This window comes from Onychomys torridus, chromosome 12 (assembly GCF_903995425.1).
Source record: "Onychomys torridus chromosome 12, mOncTor1.1, whole genome shotgun sequence".
In the NCBI taxonomy this organism is placed as follows: Eukaryota; Metazoa; Chordata; class Mammalia; order Rodentia; family Cricetidae; genus Onychomys; species Onychomys torridus.
Genome location: NC_050454.1, coordinates 5723881 through 5742634, shown reverse-complemented (window position 1 = coordinate 5742634; position 18754 = coordinate 5723881). Strand labels below are relative to the sequence as shown.

The following is an 18754-nucleotide window of genomic DNA, read 5'->3' as shown; positions in this document are numbered from 1 at the left end:
GGGGCTCAGGAAGCAAGGCTCATCTCATGCACTCGTGCATCATCTAAGATCCTAGAGTCCAGTCAGCATCACCTCTCAGTCTTAGTTTAATATAGGGTTCCACTTAATATAGTGGTGGGAGTTATCTGGGGCCTACATCTCACTGTCTGCCCAGTGTTCTGTAAAGCTACAGCATTCTTAAACTGCTTGAGAAAGCTGGCACACCTGTATGTCCATCAGGTTATATTTTAAAAGAACAGATTAGTATTTAAAGAGTCATAGAATATAATCTAGGATAAAATTTTTAGGACTAGGTGTACTTCAGTGATCGAGCATTTGCTTAATATACATTAGGATCATGAATTCAAACTACAGGACCAGAAGGAAGAAAAGTAAATAAAGAAGGGGGTGGATGGGATTAGCTTGAGTGAGAGGCTCTGTCTTTCAATACCCTGGGATTGCGAGGGCCACACCCATCTTGACCCCTTCAGTTCATGTCTACTAGGCAGAAACAAGACCCAACTTGTTACAACTATGTTGTAAGCATAGGCAACTGGGAACATCAATAAGCACCTGTAGGCTTGTGCACATAAATTCATAGACCTAGCTTCATGGATGGCTGACATTTTCTTGAAGCTCTTCTATCAACCCATTTTCTATTCATGACACTCTGTGTGGACATACTATTATTATTCTAAAGACGAGGAAAGTTAAGTCACAGAAAATATTTAAATAACTTCATGCCTAAGCAGGATTGCTTGAGTATTGCCTACTCCAAACCCACGGCTCCATGAACTTCAGTGTGGATCTGGCATTATGGAGCATCGTGGAGTGACACCCCGTCACACTGGACTGACAAGCCACTTCACACTCAGAACTGGGTGGGGCAAATGTTTCAGTAAGAAGAGGTAAATATATTTCTCCCTGGTTGCACTTGGTCCTGGAAATATTACTTTGTATTCTGTTGCAGGATTGGAGCACATCTTTAAAAAATTAAACAAACAAACTCAAAGTATCATCAATCAAACACTGGGAGGAGTTCAAGTTTTAAAAAATGGACTGTCTCTGCTATAGTTGTACTGTTGTGAAATTTCAGTATTGTATTTTTTATTTTTAATACAATTATGATATTTGTTATATTGTTTGTAGTTGTTTTTAAATAAACTCTTCTATTCAAGAGTTACCTTACACTTATTTTTTAGTATTAGACACAAAATTAGAAATGCTCCTTTAAATCCATGTACCTTTTCTGCTAATAGTAAGAAAATTAATTTCTTTCATTTGGTACCATTTTTGTGATTATGCTGAAAACAACAATATCCCTTTTCCAAACCTTACTGGTTTACTATAAAACTGAGTATGCTCTGTTTGAAAATTGATAATATACATCTGAGAATTTCTTGCCAACAAATGACAGATCATTGTAGAAAACATATGGAGGGGTGGGGCAAAGAGATCAATCCATGTAAACATTAAGAACCCATTGAATTCCCATGAGAAGCATAATTTTATAATATAAATTAAATATAAGTCAACACACTTATTTTTCTATATTAACTTTCCCTTTCTGTAAGTCAAAAGGATCACTTAATAGTATGCTGAGAAGCACATAGGATCTAAGAAGGATACTTTGCCAAAATAAGTATGGGATCATATGATGGCCATGGTGGCCGGCTCGGCTGCAGAAGTAGCTGATTGGGTTTTGACCATGAATGTTCAAAGTGCAGTACATGGAATAAAGAGCCCGAGCCTATAAGGTATCTGCAGAGCTGGACAGCTACCCTGGGTCTGGAACAACTTTAATCCCTAGCTTATAGGAAAAGCCTGCTCTAGAAAGGAAAGTTTCAGTTTTAAATCTACTTAGCAGACACTCCAAGGGTCTGCTCTTTGTCCAGGACGACAGTCTGCTTTTGTGTGACATGAAGAAGTAGACTAGTCACCATCAGCGCTTCTTACCGTAACTATGCAACCTCGTATGTCCAACAATCCATGATAACATGTGCGGCATGCTATAGGGAAAAGTGCTACAGAAATATGCCATGGAAACCACCTCCAAGAATACTCTGCCAACAAATGGTTCCTGAGGAAATGGGCAACTGAATTTGACCTTAAAGAATGGAATGCTGACAGGTAGAGGTGGAAGGCAGAAAAACATTTCAGCTTTTTCCACAGAAAGGATGAATATCTGTGGCTTACTGGAAGCAAAAAACTGTAGTGCCTGGTGATGGCACAAGGTTTTGTCTGCTTGCCACAAAGCAGATGGCCTGCATTCCCAGAAACAATTCCCTCTTTATGTCTGGGGAATATTCTTCCAGAGTAGGTCAGGCTAATGTGCTGGACCCAGACATGACCAGTTCTGTTATCCCCTGTATTTTTCCTGTTCTTGGGATAAATTAGGGACACCAGTCTCAAGGGCAGCCAGTCTGGCACCTTACGATTCACAGGCACAGAAAAAAACCAGCAAAGAACAGAAGTTAAAAATAGCCCTACAAACCAGCAACAGAGAAAAGGTGCCCAAATGTTCCCCCTTTACATTAACAAAAATGTACAAACTGTTCCTTGGAGAGGGTATTCAGAATGTAAGGTGAGCGACTCAAGCCGAGGGTATCCTTGCTCCTCATGGGACTTAGGCTATACATTAGGAAAAGCACACTACAACTTTGACGCCCATCAGCAGGGGCTGTTACCCCTGGCCAGCACAGGGCTTCTAAGCAATGCTTAGCAAATCAAATGAACCAAGGGCAGAGGACCAAGAGCCTACACACATACCTAAAGATTTTATGTCTTATTAATGCCTGTGGCCAGCTTCGGATCCTGTGCACCCTTCTCCTCTTTCCCATGTGTAGTGACTTCCTTAATGTTGATGAAACCAACTATGTCAAGCAGGTTTCCTTATCCTGGGACACACTATAAGGGCTTCCTCATGGTCCTGAAACCCGTGGCTGCCTTACTACTACAAACAGAAAGGCCTTATGGGAGTCTTACTAATTGGGCCAAACTTGAACGGCTAGACTGGATTTGAAATGGATAATAGGCAAGATGTCTGTAGAGAGTGGAAGTCTAGGAAAACCAACAGGCTAAGCAACTACAGGTTATGAACACTCAGAATTATTTTCATGCTTGGAGTTTGTGTTTACTTTATAACTTGCAAACAGAATTTTACATAAAAACACTTTCCTAATAATCACTGCATGCAAAGGGCATTTTCCAGAAAGTGAATGAGGACTTTGCTCTGTTCCTCACACTCTGCCCTTTCTGGCCCTTACCCGCTCCTGTTAGTCCCTTTGTTATTGGGCTGGCTAGTTTTATGTCAACTTGACATAAGGCATAGTCTGAGCAGAAGGAACCTTGATTGAGAAAATTCCTTCATTGGATTGTGCTGTGGTGGAGCATTTTCTTAATTTGTGACTGATGAAGGAGGGCCGATCCCACTGTGGGTGGTGCTACCCCTACGCTGGTGGTCCTGGTTTTTTGTTTTTTGGGTTTTTTTTTGTTGTTTGTTTGTTTTGTTTTAGGCTTATTTATTATGTATACACTGTTCTGCCTGCATGCCAGAAGAAGGCGCCAGATCTCATTACAGATGGTTGGAAGCCACCATGTGGTCGCTGGGAATTGAACTCAGGACCTCTGGAAGAACAGCCAGTCTCTTAACCGCTGAGCCATCTCTCCAGTCCGGTCCTGGGTTTTATAACAAAGCAGGTTGAGTCAGCTACAAAGAACAAGCCAGTAAGCAGCACCCTTCCAGTCTCTGCATCAGCTCCTGCCTCCAGGTTCCTGCCCTGCTTCAGTTCCTGTCCTGACTTCCTTCAATGAACTCTGATATGGAAGTGTAAACAAAATAAACCCTTTCCTCCCCAAGTTGATTTTGGTCATGAGGTTTTATCAAAGCAATAGTAACCCAAAGACAGCTATCCCAGACAGTTTTATTTCTATTTTGCCTTTGTATATGTATATGTGTGTGTGTGTGTGTGTGTATGTATGTATGTATGTATGTATGTATGTATGTATGTATGTATGTATGTATGTAAAATCTAGGAACCAAAAGTAAGAAAAAAAAAGTGAAATGTCTTTCTGAGAATTAATTAGCTTGATAAAATTATCTCCAGTTCTATTGATATTCCTACAAGTTATTACTTTGTTCTTCTTTTCCTCTTCTCTTCTTCTTCCTCTTCTTCTTTTCAAGTGAAACATGGGCTATAGAGGAATGTTGCTTACTGGCTTGCTCACCATAGCCTGCTTTCTTTTTCATTTTTAAAAACATTAATTTTACATTTTAGTTTAAATATAATTATCCCACTTCCCCTATCACTTTCCTGCCTCCAGTCCCTCCCATGCCCACCCACTCTCAAACTGATATCTTCTTTTTCTCTATTATTGTTTTACACACACACACAAACACACACACACACTCATGTGTGTGCATATCATCTTGTATCCATTTCTGTTTGTGTGTGTGTGGTTTCAGAGCTGACCACTTTGTACTGGGTAACCAATCAGGGGCCAATCCTGGGAGAGGCTGGTGGTTGCTCCACTCCCAGCATTCATTAGTTGCCCATAGTTCTTTATGTAGTAGTGGGGCGCAGTGAGAGTGAGATTCTTCATTCTTCTGCTTAGCAATTCTATTGATAGCCATTGTTCAGGTCGTATTTGTTTTTTAATTCATTCATTTTTTTATGTACATAGGTATTTATTCTGCATGGATGTCTGTGCATCACATTGTGTGCCTGGTGTCTGAGGAGACCAGAAAAGGTTGTTTCCCCTAGAACTAGAGTTGCAAGCAAACAGTTGTGAGTCACCATGTGGATGCTGGGAATCAAACCAGGGTCCCTTGGATTAGCAGTCACTGCTCTTAGCCCCAGAGCCATCTATCCAACCCCAATGTCATTCCTCCTATATTGACAGACACCTAGGTTTGTTTCATAAATTCCCTGTTGTCAATAGTGCTACCATAACCATCAATATGCATGTGATATGCTGCCTATGCTTGTGATACGCTTGAGGTAAATTGTGAATAGCACTACAGTAACCATCAATATGCAAGTATCTCTGTAATATGCACAGTCTTTGAGGTGAGTACCCCACAGTTGGGAGAGCTGTGTCATATGGCAGACATATTGTTATCTGAGAAACTGCAGTACTCATTTTCGGAATGGCTGAAACAAGTTACATTCTCGTTAGCATTGTATGATGTCTCCTTCTTGTTCACATCTTCTCTAGCATTCTTTGTGATTTGTTTTCTTAATGGCTGCCACTGTGATGGAGGTAAAATGGAGTCCCACTGGAGTTTTAATTTGAATTTCTATGATGACTAGTGAGATTGAACATTTTCCACACTTATTGTGCATTTATGTTCAATTTTTGAGAAAAGTCTGCTCGTTGCATTAGCCTATTGATTGTGTCATTTGATTTATTATTTAGCTTTTTGAGTTGGGTGTATATTCTAGATACTAATCCTCTGTCAGATGTACAGCTAGCTCTACCCTTATGATGAAGAAAAAGTAGTATAGACAGATTGCATATTCTCAGCCCAAAAGACCGGTCTTGAAAGTTCAATCTGAACCCGGGTAGTCTAGCTTTAGAGTCCACCTACCTACTAACTTTGGAAATAGAAATCCCTAAACACAAGTGGCCTGACAGAATGTTCATGAAACATAGAACACACTTAATGAAAATATTAGCCTGTCCTTTGGCCAATGCAAGTTTCTTCTCGAGTTAATTTCTACACATAGGTATGATCTAGTCCCACTTTTAATTCTGAAGCCATTCTCTTTAGCATCAGTTTCATGGTTAATCTGTTAACAGAAAAATTAACACTAACAACTATAGTATCAACCATGACTGGAACATTTTATTTTTGAGGTCTGGTTGAATTTATTCCCTGGTTTCTATCATGAAACTCTAAATTACCCTTAGCTCCATACAAAGGTTAAATCAGTCCTCTTACTTTTAGAGTTTGTGGTAGAAAACATTCTAGTTTAACACTGAGGTGACCTGTGGGGATGTTTCTTTGCAGGTAGTGTGTGTCAGCACCTTGTAACATGGTCTGCCCAGGACATCAACAAGTGTCCCTTACATTAATATAGTGTCTTGCAGCCTTCAGAAACTTTCTTATATGTTGATGCAGCAGAACCTCCAATAATCTTTTAAGGCAAAATTCCAGGAGTCACCCTCCTCCCAACAATGAAAGAACACACATGCCAGAAGGTTTAGTGACCTATGGAAGGAGCTGGCTAAGTGTTCAAGGTGGGATGTAAGACTAATTGAATTCATTTCTCAAAATCAGCTCCAGCAAAAGAATATACTACAAGCGGGATGGACCCTGTGAATGTGACCTATAGTAAACATGTAGACATGGATAGATGAAAGGAAGCTCTCTTTACAGATGGAAAACTGAAACTTGTCTTGTTAAGGAGAATTAGGTTTTCTAAAATGTCCTTTTCACATTCTATTTTACAAAAGGAAGAGTAAGCAAGCACTGAACACACACACACACACACACACACACACACGCACACACACAGACACACACACACGCACACACAGACACACACACACACGCACACACACACACACACACACACACACACGCGCGCACACACACACACACACACACACACACACACACACACGCACACACACCCAACACATTTTGTCAAATTATCTTAGTGGTTGATTTCCTTCAAATTTGTCTTATTAGCTCTTTTTTTTTTTTTTTTATCTTAGACATATTTTTTTACTTATTGACTGTGTCCTCTCCAAAACTCAAGGTCAGCTAATGTGATCATATTAAACGGTAGGGCCTTGAAGAGATGATAAGGTCAAAGGGCATCTCCCTCAAGGCCCTCTAAGGAGGTTTTATGCAGCATGCCACTGTGTAATGATGCACTAACTAAGTACCATCCAGGAAGGACACAGGGGCCTTGACAAGTCAGCAGAACCTTGCCAGTCTTGATGTTGGAAACCCCATCCTCTAGAGCTATAAAGAAATCTCTGTTCTTTACAAATTATATAGTCTCAGTTATTGTATCATAGTGGCATAAAACAGACTATAACAATGTGTGGCTACTAAAAGATCTCTGCTTTAGCGTACCTGCTCCAAGGGGAGATACAAACTTAAATCATAAAACAGACAAAAAAAATGCAAGTTTTAAGTATAATCTTTTGAATGTCTGATTCATGTGGAATTTTACATAAGGCAATGAGTTATCCAACTGGCACAGGAACAAGCTCTTGAATGGCTGGGAAGTAGGTAGGAAAGCTGACCTTTGAGTGATCAAACAGTGATCTAGGAGTCAGCTAATACGACCCTTACATGCAAGGCTAGAACCAGCGGCAGGTGACAGTCTCAACTGGCACTATCTCTGTAGGAAGCCAATTAGTCTTCTTGTCTATTTAGAGACCAAACGTCCAGAATGTGCTACTGAGAGGATTCAGATAGGCCCAGAATGTGCGGATCATCGATTGTCTCATTCCATTTGCTTATTACAGAACAAAGGTGAAGAGAGAGGTCGTGATCGAGTTGAGTAAAATTCCATAGCAATCAATGGCAGAACTAGGATTGAAATCCAAGCCCTTGGGTGCTCTAGCAGGCTGTGCACACACCCCTCCCAAATATGCTACATCCTGTATTAGTGCCTTTGTCTGATTAGGTGCAATTACCCGAGCATGTGTTCTTTCTCCCTCTCTATGATGAAAATGTTTCTTTGTAAAAATAAATATTACACAGAACACTGCTGAGTCTACAGGGAAGATTCCAGAACAAGTTGCGCTCTTGCACCATCAGGGCCAGCATGAACGTTTCACTTTTCTCGGAAACAGTTTGGGACGCTGCAGACTTGTCTGCTGTGTTCTTAAACTGGTGAGATGGTGGTGGGCTGGAGGGAGATCTGAGTCAGGAACACAGGTTCCAGGCCCTGGGTGGCCGCAGCTGCTGTGAACTAACTGTTTGACACGATGTTGGTGAGTATTCACTTGAGGGAAGGGTTCCCATTTTGCACTTTCTTTGAAATGAACATAAATTACAAGAAGTAATTGCAAGGTTCTGGGTAGAAGAACTGGGCTTGCGTCTAGATATAGTATACATATGACCTGTGACCTTAGGCAAGCTACTTCACCTACTGGAGCTCCATATAATACAAGAATATCAACCTTAGTCTGAGAGATCTGAAGGTAGTATGGAGAAGATTCTCTCTCCCTCTCTCTGTCTCTTCCCCCTCCCTCTCTTTTTCTTTCTATATAATATATATCTATATATACACACACACGTTTACATGTATTATAAAATATGAGTTCCTCTAAGATACACTGTTATAAATATGGAGATGGAACATATACACAAAAGAGTAAAATGTACATATATACCTAGGGCTTCCATTAGGGGACCACAGTGTAGGAATTTCTATGCGAAAACCACTGAGTGAAATGTACGGTGATTTTGAGGAGGCCAGTGCCTTCAGAACACTAGTGGTGCCATTTGTATTCACAGTGGAGGGGGTAAACGAACGCCACGCAGAGCTGACCTAAGATGACCGTGTCTGAACTCGCAGGCATGGAGTCTCCGGACTCAGGCCCTTGCACTCATGCGTCTCTGTAAAATCCTCTTTACTGCACTGCCATCTGTATCTGATTCCTTCGCCGGCACTTGCTTAGCAACACTGAGCTCTGCAAGCGCTGAAGTGACGTCTGGGGAGCAGTTATTAATATCCGTATGTATGCACACAGTATGTGGAAATATGCAGGATTCAAAGTGATTAGTGTATTACTTGGAGGTAATACTTCCCACTGGGACTGCGCTCCTGGAAAACGCTCCCCCAACCGCGCGACTGCTTGCCATCACCCGCTATCACTCACCGGAACATTTAGGATAAAAATGGTGTCGATTTTAAGGAAACACACTTCTCAATTTCTTTGTTAACATTTGAATAAAACATGAGAAGGTTTCTATTTCCCCCTTTGCTTTCATTCAGAGAATAAGTCCCTTCACGATCTTGCTTTGCATGTGAGAGAAAATAGTTGTCCTTCTTTGCCACCTTCCGACTGGCAGAATCACTTGGTTGTAAATATGAAAGTTTAAAACTATTCTAATGAACTCTGCTGGCACTCATATTTTCTGAGCTGCATACAAATGCTTTATAGAAAAAAACAAAGAAATCACCAGGGGTGATCAATCTGAAAGAACATCAGAGAGAGACCTGCAAAAGAAAGCATCGAAATTCTATAGGAGGGGACCTGGTTGGGCCAGAGGGAACACTTTATGAACCCATGTGAGACCTTGGGATAAGGAACATTTCCCAGGAGGCACAGATCTGTGCTGATAACACCATCTTGTCCGGCTTTCTGTTGCTATGGGAAACAATGTGGCCAAGAGCAATTTGGGGAGGAAAGGGCTTACTGCACCTTATAGTTTACAGGAAGCCAGGGCAGAAACTCAAGGCAGGAACTTCAAGCCAAAACTACAGAAGAGCGCCGGCTTCAGGCTCACCCTCAGCTGCCTCTCTGTAACAGTTCTGTCACCTTGACACAAACTTACACATATATATCTGAGAAGAGGAAGTCCCGCCGTCAGACTTGCCTGTGGGCACTCCTATGGGGCCTTTTCTTGAGTAATGACTGATGCTAGAGGACCCAGCCCACTGTGGGCGGTGCCATCCCTGGGGAGGTGGGCCTGGGCTATATGAGAAAAGTAACTGAGCAAACCAGTGGCAGAGCAAGCCAGTGAGTAGCATTCCTCCATGGCTTTGGCTTCAGACTCTGGCCTGGACTTTTCTTAGCAATGGGGCTGTAATCTGTAAGGCAAACAAGCACTGCCCCCATGCCCCCCTAGTCGGTTTGGTTTTGGTTGGCAACTGAGCAACAAACTAGAAGTTTCCAATTTTTCTTTCCTTTTTTAGGCGGGGTCTTACTATGTAGCCCTGGCTGGCTTGGAACTCATTATGTAGACAATGCTGGCCTGGAATTCCTACCGGCTTCCTCATGCTTCCTGTCTACTGTGATGGCATGAACTGGTATACTTGGCCAGCTACCTTCTTATATAGCCCAGGCCACTTGCCTCAATGACCAAACATCCCACAGTAAGCAATGCCCAAAAACCAGCCCCATCACTGACAAAATAGATACATGAATCAAGAGTTTTTTAAGGATTTCTTCCTACTTCAGCTTTTCATTCCAACATTCATTTTGTAAGATAAGCACATAAACTGAACTACATCAAGACTGACTTAAGGTACAGAGAAAAATCACTCAGTGGCAATTTCTGCATAGTCTTTTAAGACTCCACATTTTCAAGACATTATGAAAGTTATGAAATTAAACAAACAAACAAGAAAGCCTGGAAATGGCTATGTTCTATTGAAGCTAGTGAATTACTTCTGAGCAATCGCTCTCGTGTGAAAGTTGCTCCCATATTTAGGCTATCATGTTCAGTAAACACAGCTAATTTTACAAGATGACTAATACCCATGTGCCTAATAACTAGAGAGCCAAATCAAAGGTCCTCTCTTATTGAGCTTATATTAAGCTCAGAAACCATGTGGATGCTTACAGAGAAACTAGTAATGTTTTCTTGTATCACTATGTGATATTATTTGAAGTTCATCTTGGGCAAGAGTTCCACCGGGAGTGCAAAGTTGAAGGTCTTTAGTGACTATTTGGACCGTCAGCACAGCTTGGCACTGTCAACATTCGATGGAGTTCAAAGTGGAGATAGTTACAACAAATACAGCTTGCTTTATTTCTGAAACAAACTGTGCACATATTTGTGGCCGTCCTACTAATTAACCTGTAGACTGTTCCTTTCATCTCCTCAGTGTGTTATTCTCCTCCTAGTTACAACATGTTGGGGTTATTTTTTGCCATCTGGAATATATTCAAACTGTTCTCTTATAGGCACTGGAGAGAGAATGGTACAAATGATTAAGAGTCTGAAGAGTCTGACTTTGTAGAAAGATTAAAAGAGCCCTATATATGTAACACAACGAGGCTGGAGGATGACTCAGGAGTGCCATGATGGCGGTCTATAAATACTCGGAAGGTGTAAACACCGAGGAATAATTTAGCTGGCTGCAGGTGGTACAACTGGGAGAGATGGTGTCTCAGAGGAGAGAGATGATGGTTAGTAAGGAAAACTTTAAGAGCTTCAGATGCTATCCATGGGATGTGGAAGACTGAAACATAAAAGGCAGCGGCAAGAGCAATGTGATGGGAACCCAAAGACATGGCTTGGTTTCCTCATCCACAGAAAGGTTGGTCATTTGGCCAGCACGGGCCAGAGTCTCACTTTTATAGGCTAGTATGTGACCAAGGAAGATTTAGAGGTTTTCCAGTGTTGCTAAATTATGAATCCGAGGACCAGGAAGTTCTACTATGTGGTACAGGAACAAGGACATAAAGCATGAAAGAGTGGTGAGCCCCTCTATCTATCTTGCTTACACCATCACTTTTCCTTGGCATAATTTTTGAGGAACTTAATACCTCCAAAAGTTTGTGTAAGAGATTTACTGAGTTAGAAAGCTTGAACAATGTACTTTAAGCAATTCTTATTCGAAAGATCCTAGACTGTTTAGAATAGCTATGAAAGTTATACTTGCATGAAATATTTACTGACCTATTTATGTGTCAGCCTAACAGAGACAGCAGTAACCGGCTTGCATGGCTTGGTAAAGAGGGTGAAATACTTCCCTCGTTTTCCACATATAGTGAATTTCCCACTTAGTTTTCAAAGCCTACGTCTCCTTGCTAAACCCAATCTGATCAGTTTCCTGTGCACAACCGAAGCCCGGTTTTTGAGAGAATTTCATTCTTACCCGACTCTTGTGGTCTTTCTACATAGCTCCCTAATAACGTTCCACATGTTCCATTTTGCTACCCTCCTAGAAACTGCATTCAAAATACAACTTTGAACACAGGATTGCTAAAGGTGCATAGAATAATAGAGGGATACTCATTCAATCTCCAGGAAGATTGAAAATATTTCAATAGAACAGTATGTAGCATGTAGCAACCCCTCTTAAAGACATGTAGACAGGATATACACACTCAAATGGACAACTGTCGAGTGATTACTATGCAGATCGGGCACTGGAAGTCACTAGGAAGATAAAGATGAATGGAGCCTGGCATCTGCCTTCCTTAGAACACACTGGCACACAGTTACAACCTAACATATGGAACCAATCACATAAGGCTTAGAAGGGAAAGAGTGGACTCCCGTTGAAAACTAAGTTGGAACTTTAGTAGAAGGGGAAAAGATGGAAGGCACAAAGGACTTTAACAAATCATGCAGCCAGTGAAAGCACCTAGCAGTCAGGACAAACTGGTGTGGGAGACGGGAGGGACTGGGCTGCAGCCATAGACCCAAGGCAGGCCAAGGAGGGTTTTCTACAGAAGACTAAGCAATACCAAAATTACCCAATGGATAGAAGCGGTTTTAAGCCATAGCCATACATGATTATATACACGTTCTACTAACATCTCCAGCTAGGAAGTGGAGGGAGGACGTCGGAGGAGGAAAGAGGTTGAGAAAGGAGTTTATAAGCCACTGTGACAGTTGTGCAAAGAGAGGAGATCGGAGCGGAAGAGAAACAATGCTTTCTGCCTTTCATCTGCCCACCTACCAGCTAACCCTTATCTTCTTTAATCTGCAGACTAAGACAAAGACGCCCCGGAAAGTTAACTCTCATTTACTAACACAACTGACACAAGCAGAGCCAACACTTGTCCATTAGTAACTGGATACTAAAAACCATGATGCTATGACGCCTAGTTATACAGGCAGGTACCAGCAGCTGGCAGTGTGGTTGGGGAAGAGGGAGTCATTTAAAAAGTGTTTCAAAATGTAAGGGACAAGGGCACAGACTGAATGGAAAAAGAAGGAAAAGCGGGGGACAGCTTCCACATTCGCACTGTGGACATAGTTTTGTGGGTGACCAGAGAGATGAGTATAACTAAGGGTCCCTCACTTGTGCATCTGTTTATGTCCTTTGCCTGAGAGAGAAGGTAGGTAGACACACTTCTGAATATTCATGACTGTGGTCTTGTGTGCATGGCGGTAGTTCAGTAATTGGAAGTAAAATATTAAAACTCACCATGAAGAATAGTATTGGAGAGAGAAAGCAAGCTTGATATCATCCAGTTCCTACTAGTGTACAAATGCCTTCTCATTACTCCAATAGTTGGCAAACGTTAAAGACACACACACACACACACACACACACACACACACACACACACACACACACACCAAACAAAAGACTGACCTGACCAGATTCACAGGGACCCAAATGAGGCTACAATCACAATGGGAAACTGGTCACTTAAACTCACCTCCTAAGTGCATTCCTGTGTGACTGGCTTTCCTTTTGCCCTTTCTTCAGAAGGAAGGCTAGAGAGGCCTTTGGAGATGCTGAGCAGAGTGCCTGGGAATCTTAAGGGTGGGATGCTGCCTCAAGGGAAGTTATAGGGAATCCCATTTAATTAAGAGTCTCCTCAAGCTTTGGAATTTCCATGACAACCCCTCTTACTGTGCTTTAGTGGCTGATTCTCAGGGAGAAACAGGTGAGGCACACTGTGCCTTTTACCTAGCAGATCCACTTTTATCACACAGACTAGGTGGTGGGCCAATATTCTACTGGCTAGTATGTCTTCATCCTTTCCCCTTCACAGACCCACTCAAATCAACTTTAAACACAGTAAAAAGGAGAACACAGACACCATTTCTACTCAAAGACCTCTTTAGCCATATGCCTTTGACAGGGCATAACCAACCAATCCCCACGGCCTCATTCCTGCCCCATGAGTCACCAGAATCCCTCCATTTGATCCCAAATCTGTTCATGACAGTTGAAGTAACTTTTGCAATTCTGACGAAAAGAATGAACTCAGCATGAGTAAAGGTCTCAATCCTAAGCGCTGGGAGAAAAAGCAAAAGAGGAAAATGTGTTGGGTTCTTAAACCCCACGTAGAATGGACTGGAATAATTTCATCAAGCTATTTCACTTAGGTAACCAAGGAGAAATGTTCAGTTAGGTTTGTGCAAGCAAACATTAAAACATTCAAGGGAAACACAAAAACATTTCAAAGCAGGCCATGCTCACAACATCTTCATGAATGTCATTAAGTTCTTACTCTTTTCTAAAGAAGGCCCAAATGCTATGTGCACATGGAGAAGTTATGCAGTATGGTTCACACTGACACAAAACTGATAACCCTCACTTAAATATGCTTCTGCCTTCTGTAAAATACACCAGAAAAATAGGCTTCATGCTATTTATTTAAATAAATGAAATTTTACAATTTATTTTATTTGTGTGTGTGTGTCTTCTTGCGTGTGTGTGTGTGTGTGTGTGTGTGTGTGTGTGTGTGTGTGTGTATCATGTGTGTGCAGGTGCCCCCAGAAGCCAGAAGAGGGCATTAGATCCCCTGGAACTGCAATTAGGAGGCTGTGAACATCTCAGTGTGTGAGTCAGGGACCACAACTGGGTCCTCTGTAAGAGTAGAAAGTCATCTTAATTCCTCTACTATACTTTTGAGTATATTATACATGTAATACCTGAGCCCCTTTTAAGTGAGCATTTTGATTATTTTTAATAAATATATAAGGCTATAGCTCTCACCATGCCCAGGCCAGAACACACTTCTATGGCCCTTTATCTTTCTACTGTCACTGCTCCCCACCCTCAGCAAGCCTCTGTCCTCTTGCACATTACCATCTTATTTCCTATCAGAGATGTGTCCTAGTTTACTGTGTAAATATGATGCAGTTCGTCCCTTCACCTACAGATGGAGTTGTAGGTAAGAGGACACTGCCAGCTTTTCTCTATCACAAACAAAGCTGCTATCAACTGTTGTGTGCAAGTCTGTGTGAAAAGGGGTTTTGGTTTGCTTCAGGCCAACACTTCGGAGGAAATCTGGGTCATGTTGAATGTGTGTTTAATTTTTAAAGATACTACGGAGGTGTTTATAAAGTATCCATTGTACTGTGCCCTCCCCACAGTGCATGGGAAGCCCAGCTGTTTCATGTCTCAGTTCACACTTGGGACTGGGAACTGCTTCAAATCTCCTCCACTTGAATTTGTTCCTAACCCATGTACAGGGACTTCGTAGGAATTTGCTTCTGGAAGACCACAGAGATGGAGTGTATTTTCAGTTGATTATTACTTTCTTCAGAAAAGCATCTGTCTAAACCTTTTGCCCACTTTTACAATGTGCTCCTTTTGTTTTTATTGAGTCATAAAAACACTTTCTCTAGTTTAGACACATACATTTTTAGATGCATGCATGTAGATCTAGATGCATGGCTTGGTATTTCATTTTTCAATGGTTTCTTCTGGAAAACAGACTTTAGAACTTTCTGCTTTTCCCTTTTTGAGGACAGGGTCTTCTTACAGAGCCCAGGCTGATCGGGATGCAATTTCTGGTCCTCTTGTCTTCGCCCCCGGGTCCCGGGACTACAGGCTTCAAGGGCCATGTCTACTTTCTAGAATGCTGATGAAATGAAATCTATCCTTTTTATTTTGTGGACTTTTTAATATATCATACGTTAAAGCTTTTACTGCCCTGAATTCTTAAGAACTTGCTGGGAGTTTTTATTTCATAAAATTTCATAAAAACTTTATAATTTTGGCTTTTATATCCAGTTTTTGATACAAAATACAGATAAGACTTCTATAATTTAAAGTAAAAAAAACATCACTGAGCAAAATAAAAGAACACTTAAATCAAGGGAGAGATCTATCATGTTCATGTATGGAAGTCTTTTAAAGGTGTTAGTTCTTCTCATTTGATTTATATGAGTATATGGGCTTTATTGAACAAATTGACAAGTCACCCCTAGAATGCAAAAGGAGACAAACAGTCCGACCAATTTAGACAAGAATAACAGAGTTGGAGGACGTTTTGTTGTCAGCCTCTACGTCCAACTAAAAGGGAAGTGGGACAAGGAGATGCTATGCTGTTCAGCCTGGTATTGAACTTGTAACATTGTTGCCTTAGCCTCAAAAGTAGGGGAAACATGTATCCCCATGTCCAGCTTGCTAGAGGATGTGAATGGCCTGAAACCAAGATTTCCTGTAAGGCACAGAAAACTGAGGAGGGGGTATTGATTTGCACAGACAGGTAAAAGCTTCAAACTTGGCAGGTGGTGGTCACAAATGCCTTTCATCCCAGCACTTGGGAGGCAAAGGCAGGTGTTTCTCATGAGTTCCAGGTCAGCTGACCTTCATAATGAGTTCCGTACAGGCAAGAGCTACAACAGTGAGACCCTGACTCAAACAAATGAAAATTAACAACAACAAAAAAAAAACAAAAACAAAAACAAAAACCCATATTGGGGCTGGAGAGAAGTCTCAGTGATGAATTGCCCTTGCCGCTCTTCCAAGAGGACCCGTGTTCTGTTCCTAGCATGGCAGCTGACAATGGTTTGCAACTTTGGTTACAGGAGAGCTAAGGTCTCCTTCTGGCCTCTGTAGGTACTAGGCACACACGTGGTGCACATGTGTCCCTTTAGACACATAAATAGTATAAAACAAAAAAAAATAATCTTTTGTAAAAGTTTCAAATTGAATTATGTAATACTTCTCTCCAGAAGGGCATCTGTCTGTGTATCCTTATGAGATTGTTTTTTCTCAAATCTGTTTCTTTCCTAAATATAATTGTGTATGGTCATGAAAACAGACTAGGCAAAGGATCAGCAACAGATTTTATAATTTATCAGTAGATAAGAATTAGTGCTTCATTTTTATATTAAACAAACATAAAAACCCCACACTATTTTCTTTAGTTTTTCTATATATTAGCTTAAGTTTTTTCATACAATATATTTTGATCATATTCCTCACATCCTTGAATCTTTCAAGATCCTCCCCACATCCCTACCTACTCAACTTCAAACTAAACCAAACCAAACCAAACCAAAAAAAAGCACAAAAAGATTCAGAGGTGAGTTTGTGTTGGCCAACTACTCCTGAGCATGAGTCCTGCCTTGGATGCTGGTTGATGTACCCAGTGACACTCAATTGGAGTGATCTTCCTCTCCTAGCTGATATCAACTGCAAATAGTTTCTTGGTTAGGAGTGGGACTGTGTGGCCACTTTCTGGTCTTTGTGCTGGGACTCTGTACGGTTTGAACTTCTGTAAGTCTCCTGTGTGCTGTCATGGTCTTTGTGAGTTCATATGTGCACCAGGCCTATTGGGCCTGGGAGAAACTGCAAAGAGTGGTCCACTGCCTCTAGCTTTAACAATCTTTCTGCCTTTTCTTCTACATACATTTCTGTGACTTGAGGGGAAGAGTTTGATGAAGACATCCCACTTAGGACTTAGTAACTGAGAAATTCACTTTGTGCACACTCTCAAGTTGTTGGTATGTCAATTACCATTTATTGCAAGAAGACTGTTCCCTGATTAAGACTGAGTGATATGCAGGGCAGTGGTGGTGCATGCCTGTAATCCCAGCACTTGGGAGGCAGAGGCAGGTGGATCTCTGTGAGTTTGAGCCAGCCTGGTCTACAGAGTAAGTACCAGGAGAGCCAAGACTTTCACAGAGAAACCCTGTCTCTAAAAACAAAATGAAAAGAAAAAAAAAAAAAAAGATTGACATGCCAATCCTCGAGTATAGCAAAACATAATCAGAAGTCATTATTTTGCTGTGTTCCTCTAGGAGAATATAGTTGTCTTTTCCAAGGGCCTGTGACCTATCTAGTCTCAGGTTCTTGGCCACTTTAGCAGTGTCAGGTTCGACCTCACGGAGTGGGTCTTAAATTCAATGAGAAAGTTGTTGGTTACTCCATAACATCTGTGCCACTGTGGCACCTTGTATCTTGCAGGCAGGTCTCTCGTGTAGGTCACAGGGTTTGTAGTTGGGTGACATTGATTACTTCTCTTCTGGTAGCATGTAAAGTACCTTCTAGCGCCAAGAACACTAGTCAGGCGGGGCAAAACTTCGAGTTGGCCATCAGCTTTATGTCTCCATGTTCAACGACATAAGTAGGCGTTTCAGCAATACCATACTATTTTTCTAGTGGTAGGAAATGCCGAATCAGTTTGTAACTTACACTCACTAAAACTGAAAAGCATTTTGTTATGATGATGTCATCTTTCATGGGTCACCCCAGAAAGCTATGAATCCCACATCCTGCTGAGCACATCATGTACGTTTAACTGTCTAATGACAACTAGAAGAAAAAGATTTGAAATGGTCCCCATTATATGAGCTCAGCCTTACTTTTCATTCTTACTATTAACTGTGCCTGAAGTATTTTAAGTAAGTTATGTGGTCTTAAATTATAAGCAATCTTTTTATAATGATGTCCTTTATTAACAAGGAAATATACCTTCTCTAATGCAGTGAAATAAAATTTTCATAGTGGATTAATGTGGAAGAATAGACACACAATTAAATGTATTTTTTTTTTTTTGTTAAAACTGATATAGGGTATTTGATTGGAATCATTATGCTTTAATGGAAAATATGAGTGTAGCAGAGCATAAGATATAGTATTTTCTTGATGGCCTCTCAACTGAGAAATGCCTCCATCACCATGACCTGCAGACAACTCTGTGGGGCATTTTCTTGATAAATGGCCAATGTAGGAGGGCCCAGCCCTCTGTGGGTGGTGCCTTCCTTTCACAGGTGGTCTTGAGTTGTCTAAAGAAGCAGGGCTGAGCAAACCACAGGGATTGAGCCAGGACATAGCATTCTCCCAGGGCTTCTGCTTTGGTACCTGCCTCCAGGTTCTTGTGCTGCCTGAGTTCCTGCGCTGACTTCCCTCAGTGATGTCACCTG

At 41.4% G+C, this 18754-nt stretch overlaps 1 protein-coding gene across 1 annotated transcript in view; it reads right to left on the bottom strand.

The window, feature by feature from the left end:
- LOC118594076 (LIM domain containing preferred translocation partner in lipoma) overlaps window positions 1-18754 on the bottom strand; it is a 606198-nt gene that overhangs the window by 108884 nt on the left and 478560 nt on the right. The gene's annotated exons all lie outside the window — the stretch shown is intronic.